The sequence below is a fragment of the Scyliorhinus canicula genome, chromosome 2 (assembly GCF_902713615.1).
Source record: "Scyliorhinus canicula chromosome 2, sScyCan1.1, whole genome shotgun sequence".
Taxonomy (NCBI): domain Eukaryota; kingdom Metazoa; phylum Chordata; class Chondrichthyes; order Carcharhiniformes; family Scyliorhinidae; genus Scyliorhinus; species Scyliorhinus canicula.
This window is the reverse complement of record NC_052147.1, coordinates 117,503,144-117,529,152: the sequence shown is the minus strand read 5'-3', so window position 1 is coordinate 117,529,152 and position 26,009 is coordinate 117,503,144. Positions and strand designations below refer to the sequence as shown.

Here is a 26,009-nt window from a genome sequence, read left to right as displayed (position 1 = left end):
GCGAGGGCGACATCTGAAGTGTCGCTTTCTACTTGAAAGGGGAGTGTCTCGTCTACTGCATGCATCCCGGCCTTGGCTATGTCTGCTCTGATCCGGGCGTGTTGTGCCTCGGCTGCAAGAGGGAATTGAGTGGGCTGTATGAGTGGGCACGCCTTGGCCACATAGTTTGGGACCCACTGGGCGTAGTAGGAGAAGAACCCCAGGCAGCGTTTGAGGGCCTTGGGGCAGTGGGGGAGGGGGCGCATGCGGTTGGGATCGAGCCCCAGAAGTCCGTTTTGGACTACATAGCCGAGGATGGCCAGGCGGGTCGTGCGGAACACACACTTCTCCTTGGTGTACGTAAGGTTGAGGAGAGTGGCGTTGCGGAGGAATTTAGCGAGGTTAGCATCGTGGTCCTGCTGGTCATGGCTGCAAATGGTGACATTGTCTAGGTACGGAAACGTGGCCTGCAAACCGTACCGGTCGACCATTCGGTCCATCTCCCTTTGGAAGACTGAGACCCCGTTAGTGACGCCGAAGGGAACCCTAAGGAAGTGATAAAGCCGACTGTCCGCCTCGAAGGCAGTGTAGGGATGGTCCGATTTACGAATGGGGAGCTGGTTGTAGGCGGATTTTAAGTCAATGGCCAAGAAGACCTGGTACTGCGCAATCTGGTTGACCATCTCAGATATGCGTGGGAGGGGGTACGTGTTGAGCTGCGTGTACCGATTGATGGTCTGGCTGTAGTCCACAACAATTCTGTGTTTCTCCCACGTTTTTACTACTCCCACTTGAACTCTCCAGGGGCTGTTGCTGGCCTCGATTATACTCTCGCGAAGCAGCCGCTGGACTTCGGGCCTGATGAAGGTCTTGTCCTGGGTGCTGTACCGTCTGCTCCTGGTGGCGACGGGCTTGCAATCCGCAGTTAGATTGGCAAAGAGGGAGGGGGGTCAACCTTGAGGGTCGTGAAGCCACAAACGGTGAGTGGAGGTAGGGACCTGCCGGATTTGAGGGTGAGGTTCTGGAGGATGCACTGAAAATCCAGGCCCAGCAATAGTGCAGCGCAGAGGTTGGGGAGGACGTAGAGGTGGAAACTGCTGAATTCTACACCCTGGACAGTGAGATTGACCACTCAGAACCCTCGGATTGGGACAGAGTGGGATCCGGAGTCCAGGGAGATCCGTTGGTTGGCGGGGTGGCCCGCAAGGGAGCAGCGCCTTACCGTGTCTGGGTGTGTGAAGCTATCAGTGCTCCCGGAGTCCAGCAGGCAAGAGGTTGCGTGGCCGTTGATTTTCACTGTCGTCGAAGCGATGGCCAGGTTGTGAGGAGGAGACTGGTCCAGTGTCATCGAGGCCAGCTGCGGGTGGTCGTCCGAGGTTTCAGATGTAGAGCGTCGGCGACCCAGATCTGGCGTTCCAGCCCGTGGGGGAGACAAAATGGCGGCGTCCGGGGGTCCTGTAGGGAACAAAATGGCGGCGCCCATGGAACGCACATTGCAGGGGTGGGGCAAAATGGTAGTGCCCATATGTGGAGTGAGGGGGGATGGCGGCGCCCACTGGCCGCACCTGGCCCTGGGAGGCGAAGATGGCGGCGCCCACTGGTCGCACGTGGTCCCGGGAGGAGAAGATGGTGACGCCCATTGTGCGTTCGGCAGGGGGGAGGGGATGATTGCAGGCCAATAGCGACGACTGCGCGGGCCTGGCACACAGCTGCAAAGTGGCACATTTTACTGCAGGACTTGCAAGTGGTGGCGCGGGTTGGGCAGTGTTGGCGGGGGTGCTTCTGCTGACGGTAGAAATAGCAGCGGGGACCCCCAGGGTGCGCGGAATGGTGGGCGGCACAGGCATAATGAGTCGGCAGGGCTCCAGCCGGGGGGGGTCATTTGCAGGGTCCAGGAGGGGTAGGACAGGTGGACCGCGCGGCGAGCGGGGTAGGCCTGGACGTTTCGAGATGCGACCGTCATGGAGAGCGCTAAAGTTTTCATATCCATTAGGTCGAGTGTGGCCCCTTCCAGCAGTCGTTGTCGGATGGGGTCCGACGCAATCCCCATTACGAACGCGTCGCACATGAGGAGATTGGAATGTTCAGTCCCGTACGAGTGGGATTAGAGCCCGCCAGCTCGATAGACTCACCAGGGAGTTGAGTGTCGAGTACGTGCCTGGCGAAGAGCGTGTTTGCTTTCTGTGCGTGGTTCTCTTTTAGGAGTGCCATCGCTTCTGCGCAACTCGGGGCATCCTGTATCAACAGGAACACGTTGGAGCTCAACCTGGAGTATAAGACCTGATTTTTCTGAGCTTCCGTAGGTGTGGGGGTCGCAGCGTTGATGTAAGCCTCAAAACAAGGCAGTTATTAAAGTCCTTTCTGGGGTCGGGCGAGTGCGGATCCAGCTGCAGGCGATCTGGTTTGATTCTGATATCCATCTCTTAGTCAATCTGACTGTAATAAATTGATGGATGGTCAATTGCACGAAAGACTCAGATTGGCATAACTGTGGCTTTATTACAGTCAGATGCGTGGCCTCCTACTGCAGCTGGCAAAATGGCTGATCAGAAGGAGGACACGCATATTTATACGGCTCCTTGTGGGCGGAGCTAGCCGGCAGGGGCTACCGGTGAACCTGTAGTGCAGGTCCTACCGTACATCCCCTAATGCAGGTGCACACAGCAGTTCACCACATAGACAAAGATGAAATGGGTTTTGTGAAGGGGAGGCAGTTGTCGGCGAATGTGAGGAGGCTTCTTAATGTCATCATGATGCCTTCGGAGGGGGAGGAGGTGGAGGTAATGGTGGCGATGGATGTGATGTTGAGATGCCGGCGTTGGACTGGGGTGGGCACAGTAAGAAGTCTTACAACACCAGGTTAAAGTCCAACAGTTTGTTTCAAATCACTAGCTTTCAGAGCACTGCTCCTCCCTCAGGTGAATGATGGATGTGGAGGAAGCAGTTGATTGGCTGGAGTAGGAGTATTTGTGGGAGGTGTTTGGGTGGCTCAGCTTTGGGCAGGGGTTTGTAGATTGGGTCTGGTGGCTGTATAAGGCGCCGATCGCAAATGTGTGGACGAACCAAGTGAGTTTGGGTTATTTCAGGCTGCATCGGGGGACGAGACGGGGTGACCGCTCCCCCCATTGCTCTTTGCCTTGGCGATAGAGCCGCTGGCAATGGCACTTAGGGCGTTGAAGGACTGGAGAGGGATTGAGCGGGGGGCAGGGGGGGGCATCGAGCACAGGGTCTCATTGTATGCGGACAACATGTTGTTATGTATTTCAGACCCATTGGGCAGTATCAGAGGCATCATGGGGATTTTAGAGGAATTTGGCCGGTTTTAGGGGTACAAGTTGAAGATGGGAAAGAGCGGGGTGTTGAGACTAGAAGGCAGGAGAGGAGATTAGGGGAATCCTTTTAGGGTGGTCGGGTGAGCTTTATATATTTGGGTATCCAGGTTACTCGGGGCTGGGTGAAGCTGCACAAGCTGACCCTGGCTCGGCAGGTGGAGCAGGTAAAAGTGAATTCAAGAGGTGGGATGTGCTGCCTCTGTCACTAGAAGGGGCGTGTTTGGCATTGCAGAACATGATGAATTTCTACCAGGTGGAAAATATTGCTATGGCTAGGAAATAGATTTTGAGGGAGGCGTCGGCGTGGCGTTGGATGGAGGTGGCATTCTGTAGGGGAACGGGTTTAAGGGCTTTGTCGGAATCTCTGCTGTTCTTGCTGGCCTGGTACTCCGTGAGCCTAGTGGTGGTGTCGGCCCTAAGGGTGTGGGGCAGTGGAGCAGTGGAGGCACCATTTGGGACTGGAGAGTGCCTCGGTGTGGGCACCAAACTGTAACAGCCATAGGTTTGTGCCGGTGGGGGGTTTGGATGCGAGGTTTTGGGGGTGGTGGCAAGCAGAGATGAAAAGATTTGGCAGTCTGTTTATAGGGGCCAAATTTGCAAAGTACGAGGACCTGGAGGAAGAGTACGAGTTGCCCAGGGGAAATGGTTTTAGGCACCTGCAGATTTGGGATTTTGTGAGAGAGGTTCCGTCCTTCCCTGGGCTGCTCCCTGGGGTTGCAAGACAAGGTGCTGTCGAGAGACCAGAAAGGGGAGGGGAATGTGTCGGATTTCTTTAAGGAATTGATGGACTGGGAGGGGGTCCTGGTGGGGGCTATAAAACGCAAGTGGGAGGACGAGCTGGGAGGAGAGGTGGTGGCTGAAACGTACGCCTTGCGGAGGGTAAATGAGTCCTTGTCGTGGGTGAGGTTAAGCGTAATCCAGTTTAAAGTAATACGTAGGGTGCAGATGACGATAGCAAGGATGAGTACGTTCTTTGAGGAGGTAGAGGGTAGGTGTGGGCAGTGCATGGTGGGGGGGGGGGGTGAACGGATCACGTCCACATGCTCTGGGCATGTCCAAGGCTGAAGGGGTTCTGACAGGGGTTCGTGGACGTAATGTCCGAGATGCTGGGGGTGGAGGTGGTCCCGAGTCCAGGTCGGGGTATCGGAAGACCTGGGAGTTCAAAGGGTGAGAGGGATCAATGTTTTGGCCTTTGCCTCTTTGATAGCCCGGAGAGGATTTTGCTTGGGTGAGGGGGACAGAGAGCCGCCTTAAGCGGGGGTGTGAGTGAGCAAACTAGCGAAACTCCGGAGGCTGGGGAAGGTCATGTTTGTCTTGAGGGGGTTGGTGGATGAGTTCACTCAGGAGGTGGAAGCCATTTATTGATTTTGTTAAGGAGGTTTGAGGGATCTGCAGGGGAGGGAGGATGGGGGATGAGGGGGTTAAATTGGGGAAGGCAGGATATGAGGAGATAGTGGTATTGGGAGAGCAGGGGGGAGTGGGTTGTTTATAATGGTGTTTGGGACTTCCGGTTGCGGCTATGACCAGCTAAGTCGCACGTTTGGCTGCTCCTGCTACAAAGGTGTTTTCGGGCCGATTGGAGGGCCCCAACGGCGCTGTAAGGACAAATCCCGGTGGGGGAAGGCTCCCTGAAGAGAACCAGACCAACTTTATGGTCGGTACCCGGAGTGGGGTGGTAAAGAAAGCAACAGCAGCTCCCAAAAAAAAGCGGGGGAAGAAGACCAAAATGGCGGCCGGTGGAGCACCCGAGGAATGGAGGAAATGGGCGGAGGAGCAGCAGGCCGCTCTCCTGCGCTTCTTCACGGAGCTGAAAATGGAGCTCTTGGAGTCAATGAATGCGACGACCACCAGGCTGATGGGAGCCCAGGCGACCCAAGAGGCGTCGATTCGGGAGCTGCAACAGGAGATGACTGTGAGGGAGGAGGAGGCCACGGTCCTCGTGGGAAAGGTAGAGGTGCACGAGGCACTCCACCTGAAATGGCAGAGCCGTTTTGAGGAGCTGGATACCCGAATGAGGCGGAAGAACCTGAGGATCTTGGGCCTGGCAGAAGGCCTGGAGGGGTCAGACCTCCCGGGATATGTAGCAGAAATGCTGAGCTCCCTGATGGGGGCAGGGGCCGTCCCTTCGCCCCTGGAGCTGGAAGAGGCCTACAGGGTCATGGCTAGGAGGCCAAGAGCAAATGAGCCCCCGAGGGCGGTGCTGGTGCGGTTCCAGCGACTCAGCGACCGTGAGAGAGTGCTGGAGTGGGCCAAGAGGGAAAGGAGCAGCAAGTGGGAGAATTCGACGGTGAGGGTCTACCAGGACTGGAGTGCGGAGGTGGCAAAGCGGCGGGCCCGGTACAACCGGACGAAGGCGGTGCTACATGCAAAACGGATCAGGTTCGGAATACTGCAGCCAGCGCGCTTGTGGGTCACCTACAGGAACCAACACCACTATTTTGAGTCCCCAGAGGAGGCGTGGGCCTTTGTACAGGAAGAGAAACTGGACTCGAATTAGACCCAGGGGATACTTGGCGGCCGTAGCCGCTCGGGTACTTTCAGCTGAATTCTTTGTTTGGATTTTGAACTCTTGCTGTGGTTTTTCTTCTGATGTTTTTTCCCCCTTTGCCAACTTCCCTTAGTTATTGTTATTGTGGTTATTCATGGTTATTTATGGTTATTTATGCTGTTTGGTAGAGGGCGACTGTTAAGTACATTGTTATTTGTTATTTATCTGTTATTTATAATGTTAAGTTGGGGAGGTGGGACGGGGGGGAGAGCAGATCGGGGATTTGGGCTCCTAGGGGGGGTTCTTTTACAGGCATGGACGGGGACGGGGGTGGAACTGAAGATGGCGGGGTGGGGTGTGGCAGGGCGAAAGCGCGGGCTTTCCTCTGTTTTCCCGCGCGCGGGGCAGAGGAGGGGGGAGGGGAGGAGTGCGGGGCGTGGCTAGCAATGGCGACCTTTCCCGCGCTGGAGCGGGGCCAGGGAGGAGTGGCAAGGGGGGGGGAGGCCCCCCCCGAGCCGGGGGGAGTCGGAGTGGGGCAGGAGCAGCCGGGTCAGCGTGAACCAGCTGACTTACGGGAGTACGATGGAGGGTACATCGCGGCTAGGAGGGGTCCTAGCCTGGGGGGGGGGGAGGGGGGTTAGGGAGGGACACCGGGTTGCTGCTGAAAAGACCAGAAACGGGAAGTGGAGGACTGGAGAGGTGGGGGGAGGGGGACATCGCCATGGGGAGCGGGTCAGAAGGGGAGGGTCGACCCGGGGCGAGCAGGGAACAGGACATGGCTAATCGGCAGGGGAAGGGGGCGGGTCGTCCCGCGACCCGGCTGATCACTTGGAACGTGAGGGGGTTGAATGGGCCGGTCAAGAGATCAAGGGTATTCTCACACCTGAAGGGACTGAAGGCTGATGTAGCAATGTTACAGGAGACCCATTTGAAGGTAGTGGACCAGGTTCGCCTGAGAAGGGGGTGGGTGGGACAGGTGTTCCACTCTGGATTGGACGCAAAGAACCGGGGGGTGGCGATTCTGGTGGGAAAGAGGGTGTCGTTCGTGGCGGAGGAGGTGGTGGCGGATAAGGAGGGTAGGTATGTGATGGTGAAGGGTAAGCTGCAGGGGGAGAAAGTGGTGATGGTCAACGTATATGCCCCGAACTGGGATGACGCGGGTTTTATGAGGCGCCTATTGGGCCTCATTCCGGGACTGGAGGCAGGGGGCTTGATCATGGGGGGGGACTTTAACACAGTGCTGGACCCCGGGCTAGACAGATCGAGCGCAAGGACCAATAGGAGGCCGGCAGCGGCAGAAGTGCTGAGGGGGTACATGGAGCAGATGGGAGGAGTAGACCCATGGAGGTTTGGTAGGCCGAGGGCGAGGGAGTATTCCTTTTTCTCCCACGTCCATAGAGTGTACTCCAGAATCGATTTCTTCGTGTTGAGCAGGGGGCTGATCCCGAGGGTACGGGAAGCTGAGTACTCGGCCATTGCGATCTCTGATCATGCACCGCATTGGGTGGATGTGGAAATGGGGGAGGCGCGGGACCAGCGCCCGCTGTGGCGGCTGGATGTGGGGCTGTTAGCGGACGACGAGGTGTGTAAAAGGGTCCGGAAGAGCATTGAGAGCTATCTGGACTTGAATGACACGGGTGAGGTGCAGGTGGGGATGGTCTGGGAGGCCCTGAAGGCAGTGATCAGGGGAGAGCTGATCTCCATAAGGGCGCATAGAGAAAGAAAGGAGAGGCAGGAGAGGGAGAGGCTGGTGGGGGAGCTATTGGAAGTGGATAGGAGATATGCGGAGGCACCAGAGGAGGGGCTGCTGGAAGAACGGCGCAGCCTGCAGGTCAAGTTCGACCTGCTGACCACCAGGAAGGCAGAGACGCAGTGGAGAAGGGCACAGGGCGCGGTCTATGAGTATGGGGAAAAGGCGAGCAGGATGCTGGCACACCAGCTTCGCAAACGAGATGCGGCTAGGGAGATTGGGGGAGTGAAGGAGAGGGGCGGGAAGGTAGTGCAGAAGGGGCAAGAAGTGAACGGGGTCTTCAGGGATTTTTACAAGGAGTTGTATCGGTCTGAGCCGCCGACAAGGAGAGGGGGAATGGAGGACTTCCTAAACAAATTGAGGTTCCCAAGGGTCCAGGAGGGGCTGGTAGAAGGGCTGGGGGCGCCAATAGGGCTAGAGGAGCTAGTCAAGGGAATAGGTCAGATGCAAGCGGGGAAGGCGCCGGGGCCAGATGGGTTCCCGGTGGAATTCTATAAGAAAAATGTGGACTTGGTGGGACCGGTACTGGTACGAGCCTTTAATGAGGCGCGAGGGGGGGGGGTTCTGCCCCCGACAATGTCGCAGGCTCTGATCTCCCTGATATTGAAGCGGGATAAAGACCCCGTGCAGTGCGGGTCCTACAGGCCTATCTCGCTTCTGAACGTGGATGCCAAGTTGCTGGCAAAGATCCTGGCAGCTAGAATAGAGGATTGTGTGCCAGGGGTAATCCATGAGGACCAGACGGGGTTCGTGAAGGGGCGGCAGCTCAACACGAACGTGCGGAGATTGCTGAATGTAATTATGATGCCGGCAGTGGAGGGGGAGGCTGAGATAGTGGTAGCGCTGGACGCGGAGAAGGCATTCGATAGGGTGGAGTGGGAGTACCTGTGGGAGACGTTGAAACGGTTTGGGTTTGGGGAAGGGTTTATTAAGTGGGTGAAGTTGCTCTACTCGGCCCCGGCGGCGAGTGTAGTGACAAACGGGAGGAGGTCGGAGTATTTCGGGCTCCACCGAGGGACCAGGCAGGGATGTCCCCTATCCCCCCTACTTTTCGCACTGGCGATTGAACCGTTGGCGATGGCACTGAGGGGTTCAGGGGGGTGGAGAGGACTGACTAGGGGAGGGGAGGAACATCGAGTATCGCTGTATGCGGATGATCTACTGCTGTACGTGGCAGACCCAGAAGGGGGAATGCCGGAGATAATGGAACTATTAGCAGAGTTTGGGGACTTTTCGGGGTACAAATTAAATTTGGGCAAAAGCGAGGTTTTTGTGATACACCCGGGGGACCAGGGAGAGGGTATTGGGAGACTCCCCTTCAAACGAGCAGGAAAGAGCTTTAGGTACTTAGGGGTGCAGGTGGCAAGGAACTGGGGGACCCTCCACAAGTTGAACTTTTCCAGGCTGGTGGAACAGATGGAGGAGGAGTTTAAGAGGTGGGACATGGTACCGTTGTCGCTGGCGGGGAGGGTGCAGTCAATCAAAATGACGGTCCTCCCAAGGTTCTTGTTTTTATTTCAGTGCTTGCCCATCTTCCTCCCTAGGGCCTTCTTCAAAAAGGTGACGAGTAGCATCATGAGCTACGTGTGGGCGCATGGCACCCCAAGGGTGAGGAGGGTCTTTTTGGAGCGGAGTAGGGACAGTGGAGGGCTGGCACTACCCAATCTTTCGGGGTACTACTGGGCGGCAAATGTGTCAATGGTGCGCAAGTGGATGATGGAAGGGGAGGGGGCAGCTTGGAAACGAATGGAGAGGGCGTCCTGTGGCAACACAAGCCTGGGGGCCCTAGTAACGGCACCATGGCCGCTCCCCCCCACGAGGTACACCACGAGCCCGGTGGTGGCGGCCACCCTCAAGATATGGGGGCAGTGGAGGCGACATAGGGGGGAAATGGGAGGTCTGTTGGCGGCGCCAATAAGAGGGAACCATAGATTCATCCCGGGGAACATCGACGGGGGATTTCAGAGCTGGTACAGGGTGGGCATACGGCAGCTGAAGGACCTGTTTATAGAGGGGAGGTTTGCGAGCCTGGGAGGGCTGGAGGAGAAGTTTGAGCTCCCCCCGGGAAACATGTTCAGATATCTACAAGTGAAGGCATTTGCTAGGCGGCAGGTGGAGGGGTTTCCCCTGCTCCCCAGTAAGGGGGCGAGTGATAGGGTGCTCTCGGGGGTCTGGGTCGGAGGGGGGAAGATATCAGACATCTACAAGATAATGCAGGAGGCGGAAGAAGCATCAGGGGAGGAGCTGAAAGCCAAGTGGGAAGGGGAGCTGGGAGAGCAGATAGAAGACGGGACGTGGGCGGATGCACTGGAGAAGGTCAATTCTTCCTCCTCGTGTGCGAACCTGAGCCTCATTCAATTTAAGGTGCTGCATAGAGCTCACATGACGGGGACAAGGATGAGCCGGTTCTTTGGGGGTGAGGACAGGTGTGTCAGATGTCTGGGAAGCCCAGCGAACCATGTGCATATGTTCTGGGCATGTCCGGTGCTGGAAGGGTTCTGGAAGGGGGTGGCAAGGACGGTGTCGAAGGTGGTGGGGTCCAGGGTCAAACCAGGATGGGGGCTTGCGATCTTTGGGGTCGGGGTAGAACCGGGGGTACAGGAGGCTAGGGAGGCCGGAATACTGGCCTTTGCGTCCCTAGTGGCTCGACGAAGGATATTAATTCAATGGAAGGACGCGAGGCCTCCAAGCGTTGAAACTTGGATTAACGATATGGCTAGCTATATTCAGCTAGAAAGGATCAAATTTGCCCTGAGAGGGTCGGTACAGGGATTCGCCAGGCGGTGGCAACCTTTCCTTGACTTTTTAGATCAGAGATAGACGTTCGGGGTCGTGGCAGCAGCAACCCGGGGGGGGGGGGGTGGGGGGGGGGAGGGGGGGAGGGGGGGGGGGAGGGAGGGGGGGGGAGGGGAGGGGGGGGGGGAGGGAGGGGGGGGGGGAGGGCAGCAAGGGTCGTGGGGGGACACGCACGACTGTAACGCGGGCAAGCCTGCTCGCTGCTCATGTCTGAAACTGTAGGCTGCCTTGGTTGTTAAGGTTGCCGGGGGGGGGGGGGGGGGGGGGGGGGAGGACTGGTGCGCGCGAGAGGGCGGGCGAGGGAGGGACATTTGCCTAGAGGGATTGTGTTGTAAATAATTTAAAAATTAGTAGGGGTAAATGTCTGTATGGAAAAACTCTTTCAATAAAAATTATTTAAAAAAAAAAAATATAATGGTGTTTGGTTGTTCTGCTTTTGTTTGTTTATTTGAAAATGCCTTAAATAAAATATTTTTAAAAAATCAAATAAATCGCGCCCAACATTTTTCTATCTAATCCTTTGCTCCTCAAAGCCAATAGAAACCAGGTATAGACATGGGCTGGTGGTCAAAGCTAAATTGCAAGGAGGCAGTTCTCCAGGAAAAAAAGGTAATGTCAAAACCAAATAAGGCATGTCATAAAACAGACACGCAGTTTGTTACTTTATCTTCCCTGTATCGTGAAGGAAAACTGAAAGCAGAATTAACTTTTTAATTCATTCTTGGAATGTAGACATCGCTGGCCAGACCCGCGTTTATTGTCCATCCTGAATTACCCTTGAGAAGTTTGGTGAGCTGTCTTGTTGAAGGACCGCAGTTACGTGGTGTAAATATACCCACAGCGTATTTCAAAGGGAGTTCTAGGACTGTGACCCAGCGACAGTGAAGGAACGGCGATATAGTTCCAAGTCAGGATAATGTGTCGCTTGGAGAGGAACTTACAGGTGTTATATGCAACTGGTGTCCTTGTCTTTCTAGATGGCAGAGGTCATAGATTTGGAAGATGCTGTTAAAGGAGCCTTCGTGATTTGCTTGATTTGCTTTGATAGAACAGTTATGAGAAATGTAGAACAAAATCTAGAACAGGAATGTCATTCCATGCATGTGAAGGGCATATACATACAATGCACAACGTTCTTGCTCTCGTGGGCACAGTTAGCGCCAAAGGGGACATCTGTCATGTTTGAAGTGATACATGATACCTAGCAACTAAAAAGCAAACAGTAGAACATAGAACATAGAACATTACAGCACAGAACAGGCCCTTCGGCCCTCGATGTTGTGCCGAGCCATGATCACCCTACTCAAACCCACGTATCCACCCTACACCCGTAACCCAACAACCCCCCCCTTAACCTTACTTTTTAGGACACTACGGGCAATTTAGCATGGCCAATCCACCTAACCCGCACATCTTTGGACTGTGGGAGGAAACCGGAGCACCCGGAGGAAACCCACGCACACACGGGGAGGATGTGCAGACTCCGCACAGACAGTGACCCAGCCGGGAATCGAACCTGGGACCCTGGAGCTGTGAAGCATTTATGCTGCCCCACCATGCTACCATGCTGTTGAAAGTTAAAGATATTTTTTTCTACTAATTGGACAATTCGCTTGGTCGCAATGGACATACTAAATACCCACTGCATGAACAAACCTGATTAATAATAGGCAGCTAGAATCTCCAGCCTTCCCGGAGACCCCACCTCTGATTCTCAGCCCGAGCCCCTGGGTAACTCTCCTGGTTCTTTAAGGAACCAGTGCAAGTTTATAAAGAAATCAAATTGATTTGTTACATTTATCTGAAATTATATGGACACTATTGACATTCAGTGTGTTGACAAACCGTCAGCGAAAGGGATGGGCCTTTGTGAATGGGAGTTTTTGATTGAAAATGTTCATACAAATCCACGCAGTACCACTAAATAAACTCACAGAATCATTTTGTTTTCCAGGGTCATAAATATAGCATTTTTCTATCTCACCCTTGCTCCTTAAAACCAATAATAAAATATTTTATAAACTGCATATGCTTATTACAGAAATTACAGCCCATCTGCACATCGGTCTGCTTTAAGACATGTGCTGACCAGGTAGCTTTTCACTTCAACAGAGGCTGTATTGTACACAGACAGGAGGGCAATCACTAATAGCACCTCAACCAAACAAAGTGTGGTCTGTCAAGACATTGCTGAGCTGCTCAAGAATGTGACAAGCTTCTCAACAACATTGCAGGTATTTTTCTTTCCAATCTTATTTTGTACAGGGGATTGGCCAAATCTCAGAGTGGCCTCCACACATTGGAGATTGTTTGTATTCTGCACATGTAAGAAATCTGGGTTTCTCACCAATAAAATCCTGTTAAAAAGAGGCTGTCTTTCAATGGTATTTTGACTTCCTCTATCGTGCTCTCTCCCTCTCTGAAAAATGTCAATTAATGTGCTGTAACACTGGTTATTAATGTATTATTGATCATTCAAAGAATCTATAAGTTCTTTCTTTTTTTTTTCTTTATAAATTTAGATTACCCAATTATTTTTTCCAATTAAGGGGCAATTTAGCGTGGCCAATCCACCTACCCTGCACATTTTTTTTGGGTTGTGGGGGTGAAACCCACGCAGACACGGGGAGAATGTGCAAACTCCACACGGACAGTGACCCAGAGCCGGGATCGAACCTGGGACCTCAGCGCCGTGAGGCGGTTGTGCTAACCACTAGGCCACCGTGCTGCCCTATCTATAAGTTAAACACTTGCCCATGTGCTGCTTAAAATATAAAGAAGATCCAAATTTTCATTTGTCCAATTATAAATGGCAAAATTCTCCGCCTTGCAACGCTAGAAACGTGGGTTGGGATTCTCCCCTACCCGGCGGGGTGGGGGGGGGGGGTCCCGGCGCCGAGGAGTGGTGTGAACCACTCCGGCGTCGGGCTGCCTCAAAGGTGCAGAATCCTCCGCACCTTCAGGGGCTAGGCAGGCCCCCGAGTGGTTAGCGCCACGCCGGCCGGTGGGGAAGGGGCTTGGCGCCATGCCAACTGGAGCCGAAGGGCCTCTGCCGGCCAGCGCGAGTTGGCGCATGTGCGGGAGCGCCATCGTGTGCTGGCATCATCCCAGCGCATGCGCAGGGGGGATTTCTCCGCGTCGGCCATCGTGGAGGACCACAGCAGCCGACGCAGAGGAATTGAGTGCCCCCATGGAACAGGCACGCCCGCGGATCGGTGGGCCCTGATTGCAGGTCAGGCCACCATTGGGGCACCGCCCGGGGCCAGATTTCCCCTGCGTCCCCCCGAGGACCCCGGAGGCTGCCCGCGCTGCCAGGTCCCGCCAGTAAGTACCTACTCTAATTTACGCCGGCGGGACCTGCTGAAAAACGGGTGGCCACTCGGCCCATTGCGGACCTGAAAATCGCCAGAGGGGCCGCTGCCAGCGGCCGCTGACCGGTGCGGCGCGATTCCTGCCCCAGCCAAATCCCCGATCCGGAGAATTCGGAAGCCGGCGGGGGCGGGATTCACGCCGCACTCTGCCGATTCTCCGACCCGGCGGGGGGTCGGATAATCCCGCCCGTGGACCGTGATTGGCCGGAGAATCAAGAGTCCAGCCAAAATTGGCCAGTGCCGATTCGGGTGCCATGCTCCGGCCCCTTGCTGAGGGCGATTACGAGGTTTGCGCCCCACGCCGATGGCGGCATGCAAAACCGGCATTTAAATGTGATTACCGGGTTGAACACATTATGCTCCGCCTTTCCGTGATGCTCCGCTCCTCTTATTCGGAAGTCTCGCAGGCGTGAATTACTTCAAGTACTCACTAACATGGATTGGGTGCCATGGATGCGGAGAAGGACCGGGAGGCTAAGAAAACATTGACAAATGGTTGAAAACTCTTGGGCTTGCTGAGGGTGGCTGCCCAGGCAGAGGGCAGTAGGGGGCAGTGACTTGGTGCCAAGTCCGTGGACTTGGGGTGTTCCCCTCGGGATCAAGGTGGCCTGGCTCACACTGCCATTGCTGCAGTCTGTCTTTTAAATGCACCCCTTTGATGCTCCTTACAGGCTCCTGGTGCTCATGCTACTGAGTCCAGCCTTCCCGAACAGGCGCCGGAATATGCCGACTAGGGGCTTTTCACAGTAACTTCATTGAAGCCTACTTGTGACAATAAGCGATAATTATTATTAACTGGCAATGCTGACTGCCTCTGCCACCACCTCCCAGGCAGTGTTCAGGACGATAGCTTGCGTCTGCAGTCCACACTGGGTCAGAGGGTGCCCCTCCGCACCACACTGGCATAGAGGTGTGGGTCCACATCGGACCCCTGACCTCGGAGGGGAGTGGGGTGAAGGTCATCTCTGAGCCATCTTGGTGGCTGCAGAGCGTATGTCATAAGTGGAGCACTTTAAAACAGCTCGAGCTGCCAGGCTCTTTGGAGTTAACTCCGGCTCTAGCAGTTAGAACGCCCACTGGGCCGGGAATTGCTCAGAATTCATGCCAGCAGAGTGCTGGCCCGTTAGCATGTCCTGAATTGCTCCACAAATAGTGCCCCCAAAGGGAACACGAACCACATGCAATTCAGCCCCGCCGTCAACACTTGTCTCCCAAACAGAGAATTTCACCCAAAGACTTTCAAACTGTGGCCAAACTACTTATTTAAGTCCCAATTTTACCTCATGGAATGATGGTGGTGTAAGGGAAGGAAAAGAGAGAAAAGGGGAGTGGCCGTAATTCACAAATCGGAACATCAGCAGAGGCATACTGGCCCGATTCTAATTTTTCATTCATTTGCCATCCATAAGAAGTCCATCCTTAATTGCCATTGAAACTGAGTGGCTTGCTAGACCATTTCAGAGGGCAGGTAAGAGTCTCCCACATTGCTGTGGATCTGGAATCAGAGCACCCTGACACCTCCCAACTACAAGGAAACTTTATAAATAAATGTAAACTTGAAATAACAAGGGTCTCCCATAGGTCTGTCTCTGACTTATTCACGGCAGCTTTGAGCATTGAACTAAAGATTGCAACCTAGGGTTAAAATCGTGTTGAGTTCAAATTTTGTCAGTGATATTTAAGTATTCGGGTTACAATGACGCACTTGCCCATGCCGACCAACCCCTCACCCAAAAAAAAGCCAACTGATAAAAACGGGAGCGGGGCAACAGTTTCAGAAATCACCAGGACAAAATTGCAAACCCTCTCTCGATCCAAACCCACTGGGGAAAGTTAAAAATCGGAACTAATTTGTCAGCTTCCCAAAGACAAACAATGCTAACATTCGCTACATTCTTTGACTGTGCATTACAGAGATTAACAATTAGACATAATACACTGATCACAGTGTGAAGAATCAGTTTAATTTAGACAATGAGATCTCCTGCCCAAAATAAGTCGGACATGATTTTTTTAGTTGTATTACTGGACAAATTTTGTCACAAGGTACAAGGCAATCATCGCAAGGTGTGTTTCGGCTGGCTCTTACATGCTTGCACAAATACCTCGCTATACCTCAGAAATTAGTAGCTGATCTATTCCTGGGACGGTCAACTTGCCCTCCTTCATAATAAACCTCTCTCCCTCCCAGAACTCCCCCAAAGAATTAGAGATCAAATCCTGAATAAGGATATAATTCCTGGAATCATACAGCACAGAAGGTAGCAAATTTATAGAATCATAGAATCATAGAATTTACAGTGCAGAAGGAGGCCATTCAGTCCATCGAGTCTGCACCGGCTCTTGGAAAGAGCACCCTACCCAAGGTCAACAACTCCACCCTATTCCCATAACCCAGTAACCCCACCCAACACTAAGGGCAATTTTGGACACTAAGGGCAATTTATCATGGCCAATCCACCTAACCTGCACATCTTTGGACTGTGGGAGAAAACCGGAGTGCCCGGAGGAAACCCACGCACACACTGGGAGGATGTGCAGACTCCGCACAGACAGTGACCCAAGCCGGAATCGAACCTGGGACCCTGGAGCTGTGAAGCGATTGTGCTATCCACAATGCTACCGTGCTGCCCCGTGTTCAGTTCAGTTGTTTCTGTGTTGGCTCCTTCCGAGCCATACTGCAGTGCATCTGAGCTGTATTGTCCTCGTGGGCCTTTTTGTGTGTCCAATACCATCTAAATCAATTTTTCCAGTTATCTACATATATTTCACACTACCAATACAAACAGATTGAATTTAAGGTAATTTGGGGGTGGGGGGGTGAGCAGCAGCAAGACGAGTTCTAACCTACCAAGTGGAATGGAAAGCAAACAAATGAGGAAGATTTTTTTTTAAAGCAATCGGCTCAAGTTACCTGGTATTTTCTAGCCATGTAACCTATAACCTGTAATGTGGACACCCCATTGCATAGTATGCAACATCATCTAAAAGGAATTTGAAATGACAACAGCAAATTCCAGACATTTTGCATGCTAAGGAGCAGACACACTCCTCAAAGGACTCTGCTAATTCCTCAAAAAATGTTTAATGCTACATGACCTTCCTGACTGAAGACTGTTTGAAAGATCTTTTTAGACAGCCACGGATGACTGCAACATTGCATCCCTCATCTCCTGCAAAGATTGCAAACATCAGCTGTGAAACACAATGGCACTACTAAGCAATTTTATCTCTCTTTCTGCACATATGATCTTCTTCAGCAGCATACCCAGATTTTCATAAATACAACTGGTCTTCGAAAGAACTGTTATGGCCCGATGATAATGTTCGATGCTGAGAACGTTGAACGTTTGTACCTGATCCTCTGCCTGCCCTAAGAAGCGCTTGTAATCTGCTTTCGATGAACCTGTGCTGTGGAGAATGAGTTTCACTTTGGCACTATAGCAGACTTGCATATATCTTTCAGAACCAAACATCTCAGAAAACAGAGCACATGTAATTTTATTCCAAAATATTCTGGACGACACCACAGAAATACAAAAAGGTCCTTTTAATCTGCAGATGCCATTATTCAAAGACCGGCTGACACCTGATCACAGTCAAATAGATAACGTAATAGAATCAGATGACATTTTGAGGTGTTCTTTGTTCTTTCGCAAGATGATGTCTCACATCCACGCAGCCATAAATGGTGGCACAGTGATTAGCACTGCTACCTCACAGCGCCATGGACCCGGGTTCAATTCTGGGTGACTTTCTGTACGGAGTTTGCACTTTCTGCCCATTTCTGCGTGTGTTTCCTCTGGGAGCTCTGGTTTCCTCCCACAGTCCAAAGATGTGCAGTTTAGGTGGATTGGCCATGCTAAATTGCCCCTTAGTGTCCAAGGATTTGTAAATCAGGTGCGGTTTTGGGTACCGGGCGAGGGAGTGGGCCTAGGTAGGGTGCTCTTTCAGACGATCGGTGCAGATGTGATGGGCCAAATGGCCTCTTTCTTCACGGTAGGAATTCTATGGTTCTATGGTGAAATTTGCTGAAGTTGGATAGGGATTATCAAGGACATCTCATCCGTCATTTACTACTGCTGACCCCCCCCCCCCCCCCCTCCTCCCCAAGTCTTAATGGTCAATTACTTTTGTTTGCAATGATATAAAGGGACTTCATATCGCTTCAATGATTCTGGTCATATCATAACCCTGTTTTTGTGAAATCCATTTATCTCTTTGTGTAATATTTTAAACCCTCAAATGTTTATTCCAAAATATTTCTTGATGAAAGCAGACTTTGATATTTTCAACAATTTTTCAATACCCTTTCTGAGGAATTCCTCAAAGGTGCCACTTCCTCTCTTCACAACTTTCCCAATGAAGTCAGTCTCACTGTTGGTTGATTAAAAACACAGTTCCAGCCCATTTGCTTTGTCTTGCTCAACAGATGCCATTTAGTTTCAGTTGAATGGTTCGGACTTTGTATGGACTTTGTATTAACATGTCTGATACCATTTAATTGATGTCATTGTGTTGTTGCTCCATATCAAAAAAACTTCATTTCCATGTTCCTGGCCATCTCTTAAAAAAATGCCCAATGCTAACGTAAATGAGGTCATCAATATACCACCGTGTTTGGTTTAACCCCTTGAGCACTGAGGGCCATTTTCAGATTTCAAATATTTCTTTCTTTCTCATGACACGTGCAAAATGTTTGTTTAAAAGTGAATATTTTGGCGTAGAATTAAAGCAACACAGAAAGGGAGCAGGGTGACACAGTGGTTAGCACTGCTGTCTTACAGCACCAAGAATCCAGGTTTGATAAAAGCAAATTATGCAGATGCTGGAATCTGAAACCAAAGAGAAAATGCCGGAAAGTCTCAGCAGGTCTGGCAGCATCTGGAGGGAGAGAAAAGAGCTAACATTTTGAGTCCCGATGACCCTTTGTCAAAGCTGACTGTGTGGAGATTTGATTCCTGCTTTGGGTGACTGTCTTTGTGGAGTTTGCACTTTCTCCCCGTATCTGTGTCGGTTTCTTCCGGGTGCTCCGGTGACTTCCCACAGTTCAAAGATATTCAAGTTAGGATATTGACCATGATAAATTGCTCCTTGGTGGGATCACGGGGATAGGGCAGAGGATTGGGCCTGGGTGGTATTCTCTTTTAGATGGTCTGTGCAGACTTGATGGGCCAAATGGCCTCCTGCACTTAGGGATTCTATGATTGATTCTATGAGAGCATGCGACTAGGGGCTTTTCACAGTAACTTCATTGGAGCCTACTTGTGACAATAAGCGATTTTCATTTCATTTCATTTCAAATAAACTGTTCCTGCTTGGGCAGTTATCAAAATAAGACACTCAAAGCACAAACCAACTTGACGTGTTGGCTCTTTGATACTATAAGACCATGAACCGCGTATAACTAGAAATGTTCACGGTGGTAATCAGTGCTGAATTTGAAATGGTATGCAAAAAAAAAGGCTTAAATTCTTATTTCAGTTAAAAACATGCAACTATATTTTGCTTCAAAAAAATTAATGCATAGAATCATAGAATTTACAGTGCCATTTGGCTCATTGAGTCTGCATTGACCCTTGGAAAGAGCACCCTACTTAAGCCCATGCCTCCACCCTATCTCCGTAACCCAGTAACCCCACCTAACCATTTGGACACTAAGGGGCAAGTTAGACTTAGATCTTTGGACTGTGGGGGGAAACCGGAGCACCCAGAGGAAACCCACGCAGACACAGGGAGGAAGTGCAAACTCCACACAGTCACCCTAGGCCGCAATTGAACCTGTGCCCCTGGAGCTGTGAGGCAGCAGTGCTTACCACTGTTAGCTACTGTACAGATAATACATTATTATTGCTGCCATAAATAGACTCCACTATTGTCTTCCATTTCCAAATAAATGCAGAGAATGCTGTAAATGCTCAACAGATCAAGGCAACATTTGTGGAGAGAGATAAGGGGCGGGATTCTCCATTCCCTCAGTCGCATGTTTCTCGGCGGCGCACCGTTCGCTGATGGCGGGTTTCTCCTCTACCACCGCTTGTCAATGAGATTTCCCATTGTAGCCACCCAACTCTACCAGGCAAACCGGAGGCAGGGGTGACCTGCCAGTGGAATCAGAAAATCCCAACGGTTGGAGAACTCCGGCCAAGACTTCATACGTCAGCTGAAGGTGACTTCTGCATTCTGATGGAAGGTCAGCTCAGCCTGAAAATGTAATGCCCTTTCTCTCCTCAGATGCTGCCTGATCTGCTGGGCACTCTGAGCACTGAATACTCAGCAGTATTCCCAGCATCCTCTGCTTTTATCTCACGTTTCTAGCATCTGCAGCATTTTGCTTTCCTACATTTCTAAATGGGATTACCACGAGCCAAAAATAAGAAACTATTGCTGAGGAAATATCCAACAATAAGGCTTGGAAAGATTCCCAAAAGGACACGATGCTCTTGAATTTACCAGAATATCTAACTCTCCTTGGTTCCAACATTATGTGGTTGAGATGCAGATGAGTGTTTTTTTTAAATGTCCGAGATCTTGACAGACTTAACATAGCTTGGGTTTCCAGCTACAATAGTTTAACAAGAATGCTCTCCTGTTCATTGTAAAGGGAAAATTATTTGTGGCTCTCGCTTTGGTGCAAAACAGCAATTATTGTAGAAAGAATGCACTGTACTGCTCGAAAGGAGTGGAAAAAGAAAACACATTCTGCCCATTATGATGGAATGAATATTGGAACTGCTCTGGAAGTGTCATTCCTGGTAAACCCACCTTCCCTGCGGAGAATCCATTTTTAGCTCTTTCCGAGGTTTTAGTGCGTCTGTAACAAAAAGCGTTAAATATGATCGCAATGCAATAAATCCGAGAGGGACATGTGGTGAACTAACGTATGGTGAGTCAGTCAATAAACAAGTGATCTGGCACTTTTAACTGTTGATGTCCACACTACTGAGAGAGACTATTATGACAGCTGTCGATTTAATTTAACATATCCCTGTGGTTGGTTGCATATAAAATAGCTGAAGTACTTTTCTCAAGAGGATGTTGCTTCCAAGTTTAAACAGACTGGGTGTCATTTCCCCGAGTCAAACAGCAGGCTGTTCCTCTCCAGCCAATTTTTAATAAGAGCCATTCTGATTCGTCAGCAATAACAGCAAACTGGGAACATCTGTGCCAGATACACACTCACGCAGGTGATTAACCAATTCTTAGCTGCATCATCAGAGAGCTGGGGAGAGTTGGGGTGAGAGAAATGGCCAAAATTCTAGCTCGCCATAAAGCTTGAAGATAAGTAAATAGCAACATTCAATGATACCAGCAGCCGAATGTCCAAGGCATAGCACTTGATATTGAAATTTAGAAGCAGTTCATAAATTGCTAAGTGAGTTAAGTCTTCTTTAATAGGATTGTCGTATAGAGCATGTGTATACTCAATCGAACCTGACTCTGCTTACCTATAAGGGGCAGTCGCATTGTAGTAATGTTCCTGAAATAGTAGAGGCTTGGGCCAAAGCTTTAGAGACACAAGTTCAAATCACACATAGTCCTCGGAGAATTTAAATTCAGTGGGCGGGATGTATCCCTACCCAGCGGGACGGAGTGGCGTGAACCACTCTGACGTCGGGCCACCCCAAAGGAGCAGAATCCTACGCACCTTCAGGGGCTGGGCCTGCCCCAGAGTGGTTTGTGCCCTGCCAGCCAGTGGGAAAGGGGCTTGGCGCCACGCCAGCCGGCGCCGAAGGGCCTCCGGCAGCCGCTGCGAGTTGGCGCATGCGCGGGAGCGCCAGCGTATGCTGGCATCATCCCCGTGCATGCGCAGAGGGATTTGCTTCCGCACCGGGAATAGCAGAGGACCACAGCCTCCGGTGCTGAAGGATAGAGTGCCCCCACTGCACAGGCCCGCCGGCGGATCGGTGGGCCCCGATCACGGGCCACGCCACCGTGGGGGCACCTACCAGGGCCAGATCCCCCTGCGCCCCCCCCAAGAACCCCGGAGTCCGCCCGCACCACCAGGTCTCGCCGGTAAGGGAACTACTGTAATTTACGGCGGCGGGTTTTGGCAACGAACGGGCGGGTCTTCGGCCCATCGCGGGCCTGAGAATTTGTGGAGCCCAGGTCGGCGCCATACTCCGAGGTGGGCGGCATGACTCACACTGGGTCAATTTTTGGGGGGGACGGGAGTATTTGGAGGACGGCGGGGGTTGGATTCACGCCGACCCCCAGCGATTCTCCGACCCGGCGGGGGGGTCGGACAATCCCGCCTAGTAAATCTGGAATGCAAAGCTAGTTCCATTAGTGGTGATCACAAAAGTGCTGGATTATCATAATAATCCCATCTATTTCATTAATGCCCTTCAAGGGAGAAAATCTGCCATCCTGACCCAGTCTGGTTGTCATGTGACCCGAGACAATGTGGTTGATGCTTAACTGCCCCCTGAAATGGCCCCGCACACCTGTGCACGGGCACTAAATGCTGACCTTGCCTGTGATGCTCACATCCCAAGAATGAGAAGAGAACTCCAGCTATCTCCGGTTTTGTTTTCATCAAGTGGCAATTTTAGCGTGAACTTTGCTCCACAGTTGGTCATTACTGCTTTGCTGCAAGACCACTTTCCACGAATAGCTCAATCCATGCATAGGTCCTAACAATACAATTTGTCAACAGAAGTTTTGCTTCGGGGATGGGACACAGAAGTCACAACTGTTCCCAAGTCCTGAAGCTGCCCAAATGGTGGGGTGGGGGATATGGAAACAGTCACACTTTGGGACTGAGGTGCCTCTTAATTGGCATGAAGATGTATTCCCTGCCAAATTAAGGGTTGAAGTTTGGCTTTTGAACCTGGAGGTCCAATCACTGACCTTCCATCTTGAGAAGAGCTAAAAGGTAATAGATTCCTCCAAATAGCGAGACCCCGAGCAGAGACCAGGTAATTAGAGAGACTCCCACCAGAGACACCCCAGTTAAAGAGACTCCCACTGGAGCCTCTCCAAAACAGAGACCCCTACCTGGAATCCCCCATAAGAGAGAGCCTGTGCAGAAGCTAGAGGAGTTCAGTCTGTGCCAGTGAAAAAATTCACTGCTTTAAAACTCAACACACCTGCTAGCTCAGGCAGAGAAAGTAGCACCTGTCAATTCCTGGCAGGAGAAAACCAGTCATCTGGGTTTAAACTCTTTGATCCGCAATCCTTTCACTCATTTCTCTGTGAAATTGCATTCACTAGGTGGTTATTGACACCCAGCAGTCTGCATTGTTTCATTCATTTCCCTTCATGTTTGAATGGCTTTGAAGTACCCAGCTGTGAAACTAACCACAATGTTTGTAAACATCTTACTATGATTGACAGCTCCTAGACCACATTAAAGACAATTAAGTGCTCTCTGCAGAGAAAAGGAGGAAGTGGGAGCACTTAAAGCACTTAAATGGTTAGTTATTTTTGCCCAATGCTGGGTTCTCCACCCTACCATGAATCACGTTCTGGAGTTGTTAATCGGAGAATCCAGCCCAAGATTTCAAATCAGTCTGTGTGAGATATCATTGCAGGCTTGCTTGTTGCTTGAATTCCTTCTTTCTGAAATGAAAGGGTTCAAACCTGAGATTTATTTTTATCTGCTGCGTTGGCTTCCATGGTTGAACATTCAGAGGTTTACCTTTTCAGGTGGGCTCAGTGGGCTTTGGGAGAGAGAGGTTACCTATTCATCGCTTATTATGTGGTTATGCCACCGCTAAAAAGGTGAACACGTTGTTCTGATTTTAATTTGGTTTATAATTGTGATTTTTGAATTGTTTTTCTATACAAAACAAGACTTCTGTTTTTCTTTATATACATATATATATGGGGATGTGACAGTGTTTATAAAAGAGAGGTGCAGTGGCATGATGAAGGAAAATGCATCAAATTGGATGGGTTGGCCTATTTCTGCTCATCTATTTAACTCAGACACACACCAAAACACAAACGAAACTGCGATGCAGTGATTGCACTCCTGTAGATGGGTCAGAATGGTCACGAGTATAAGTCTCACTCCCAGGCAAATTGTCCAGATTCTCGGCAGAACACCGGTTGATTTCTTAATACCATCCAGTTTTGACCAAGAACCCTCTCTGATGTTGACTCTCAGAATTTGTCCAGTGGGGTTTTGCAAAGTTGGTGCCTTACAGCCGCCATTGTACAGTTCAAAAACAGAAATATGGCAACTACGTTAATTTTCGATAAGCCGATTGTTTCAAACAAGCAAGTCCGTTCCATTGAGATCCTTTGAAGAGTCTTCCCGTCTCCTTCTTCCTTAAAAATAAAACGGGTTTCCACATCTTTTAGAGGATTCAACAGACATCGCTGGCGGAGTCTTTGCATTTTTAAATAACTCTTCACAGCTAGCTCTAGAGATAAGAATCTGATCAGGTTTGAAATAGCACAGAAAGATACCAGGTGGTCTGTCCATATTTACATTGTGAAAAAAAAGTTTCAGCTCAATGTACAGGTTTGAAAATAGAAATGTACCTGTAAAACAATCGTCCTTAAAGGCTGTAATATCATAATTATATGTTTGTGACTGTTTCTACTTTCAATAATTAACCATACTTTTGCAGATACCAATTACTTTTCTCCTGGGCTATTGCCTCCAAGTTCCCCAACCATGGTCATTAGGTCAACTCCCCTGTATTTGCTGAGCTGCACCACAGATGAGTTTTGTGCAGAAGAAAAGATGCAAAACAAAATCACAATTGTAAACCAAATTAAAATCAAGACAACTTGTTCACCCTGTCTTGAGTAGATTGTTATTTCCGCTTTGTCACACAGCAGCCACATACTTACCTGAGAACTCAGGTAGGAGTCGACAGCCCAAATATCTGAGTCAGAAACTAGTGAATTTCTTTAGCCAAAATCTCAGATGTTCATTCGGGGTTAAAGTTTATACCCAAGGGTATTGTGACCAGTAATTTATTGCGATAACCATGACACCCCCCTGAGAGTTAACAATTCCATTTCTGCCAAGCTCACTGATCCCAACAGAGTGATTTTTCAAGCCAGCATTCCAAGAATGTGATTTACGAGCTGTGTATGTAAATTAATTATCCAGATATGGTCCTGCCAACTGAAAGGCGTTACAAGTACCTCTGTAATACTATTGCCTACTAAAAATGTTCAGTTGTTGTATCTGGGAGTGTTGACAAACCAAGGTTAAGATGGGTATTCCAAATCCGAAGCCAAAATTATACCTTTGCTGGATTTGCAGGGATTAGAATCATACTTAACACTACACTACAGAAGCATTTGATTTAATCCCTCTCTGCAGATCAGCAGAGTTGTAATTCTATCTCCTGTTTGAGTGCAGCACACTGCACACTATAGAGGATTCTGATGTCCCTGGACCTCACAGGTTAACCGATTATAATTTTTCTTTTAAAAAACGAATCTCCACCAACGCAGTGGTGGGTGTCAACCCCAGTTTGTTCCCATTTTGGTAAAATGTGTGAATCTTTATCAAAAATTCTTAATTTTGAAATTCAACCATTTTCTTTGCAGTGGTTATTTAAATATTAATGGTGATGTAATATGTCCAAATACTATCACATTAGTTCACATTATTTACAATTTTGTCTTGATGGTATATTTTTGAAGCTTCACAAAGTAGCACTCTTATGATAATTGCTAAGTAAGGAAAATAATTTCCTTATGGTCCTTTGCTCTTTAAAAGAAGCTGAATTTTCATACCAACATACAAATTGGGAGTGAACCATTTGGCCCTTTGAACCTGCTCCATCATTTGAAATGAAAATGAAATGAAATGAAAATCGCTTATTGTCATGAGTAGGCTTCAATGAAGTTACTGTGAAAAGCCCCTAGTCGCCACATTCCGGCACCTGTCCGGGGAGGCTGGTACGGGAATCGAACCGTGCTGCTGGCCTGCTTGGTCTGCTTTAAAAGCCAGCGATTTAGCCTGGTGAGCTAAACCAGCCCCATTTGATAGGATTGTGGCTAATCTGACTTTGGTCTCTGCTTTCATATCTATTCATGTAACCTTTGGCTCCCTCGTCAGTCAAGAATCTAACTCAGCCTCAAAAATATTCAATGACCTTGCCTCCACTCATCTCTGGGAAAGAGAATTCCACAGACTCAAGGTCCTCAGATAAAGGATTTTTCCTCATTTCCATCTTAAATTGGAGCCCCCTTATTTTTAAAACTGTGTCCCCTAATTCTAGTCTCTCCCGTAAGGGGAAAACATCCTTTCAGCATACACCCTATAAAGTCCCCTCAGGATCTAATTTGTTTCAATAAGGTTGCCTCTCATTCTTCTA

At 50.3% G+C, this 26,009-nt stretch overlaps 1 long non-coding RNA gene across 2 annotated transcripts in view; it reads right to left on the bottom strand.

Moving 5' to 3' along the window:
- LOC119962398 overlaps positions 1-26,009 on the bottom strand; it is a 36,670-nt gene that overhangs the window by 7,322 nt on the left and 3,339 nt on the right. The window contains exons 2-3 of one of the 2 annotated variants that reach the window (XR_005459860.1): positions 23,174-23,280; positions 20,482-20,530 (exon numbers count right to left, since the gene is read on the bottom strand). This is a non-coding gene — a long non-coding RNA (uncharacterized LOC119962398). The remainder of the gene's footprint in view (positions 1-20,481; positions 20,531-23,173; positions 23,281-26,009) is intronic. The other variant, XR_005459861.1, reaches the window with a different exon arrangement.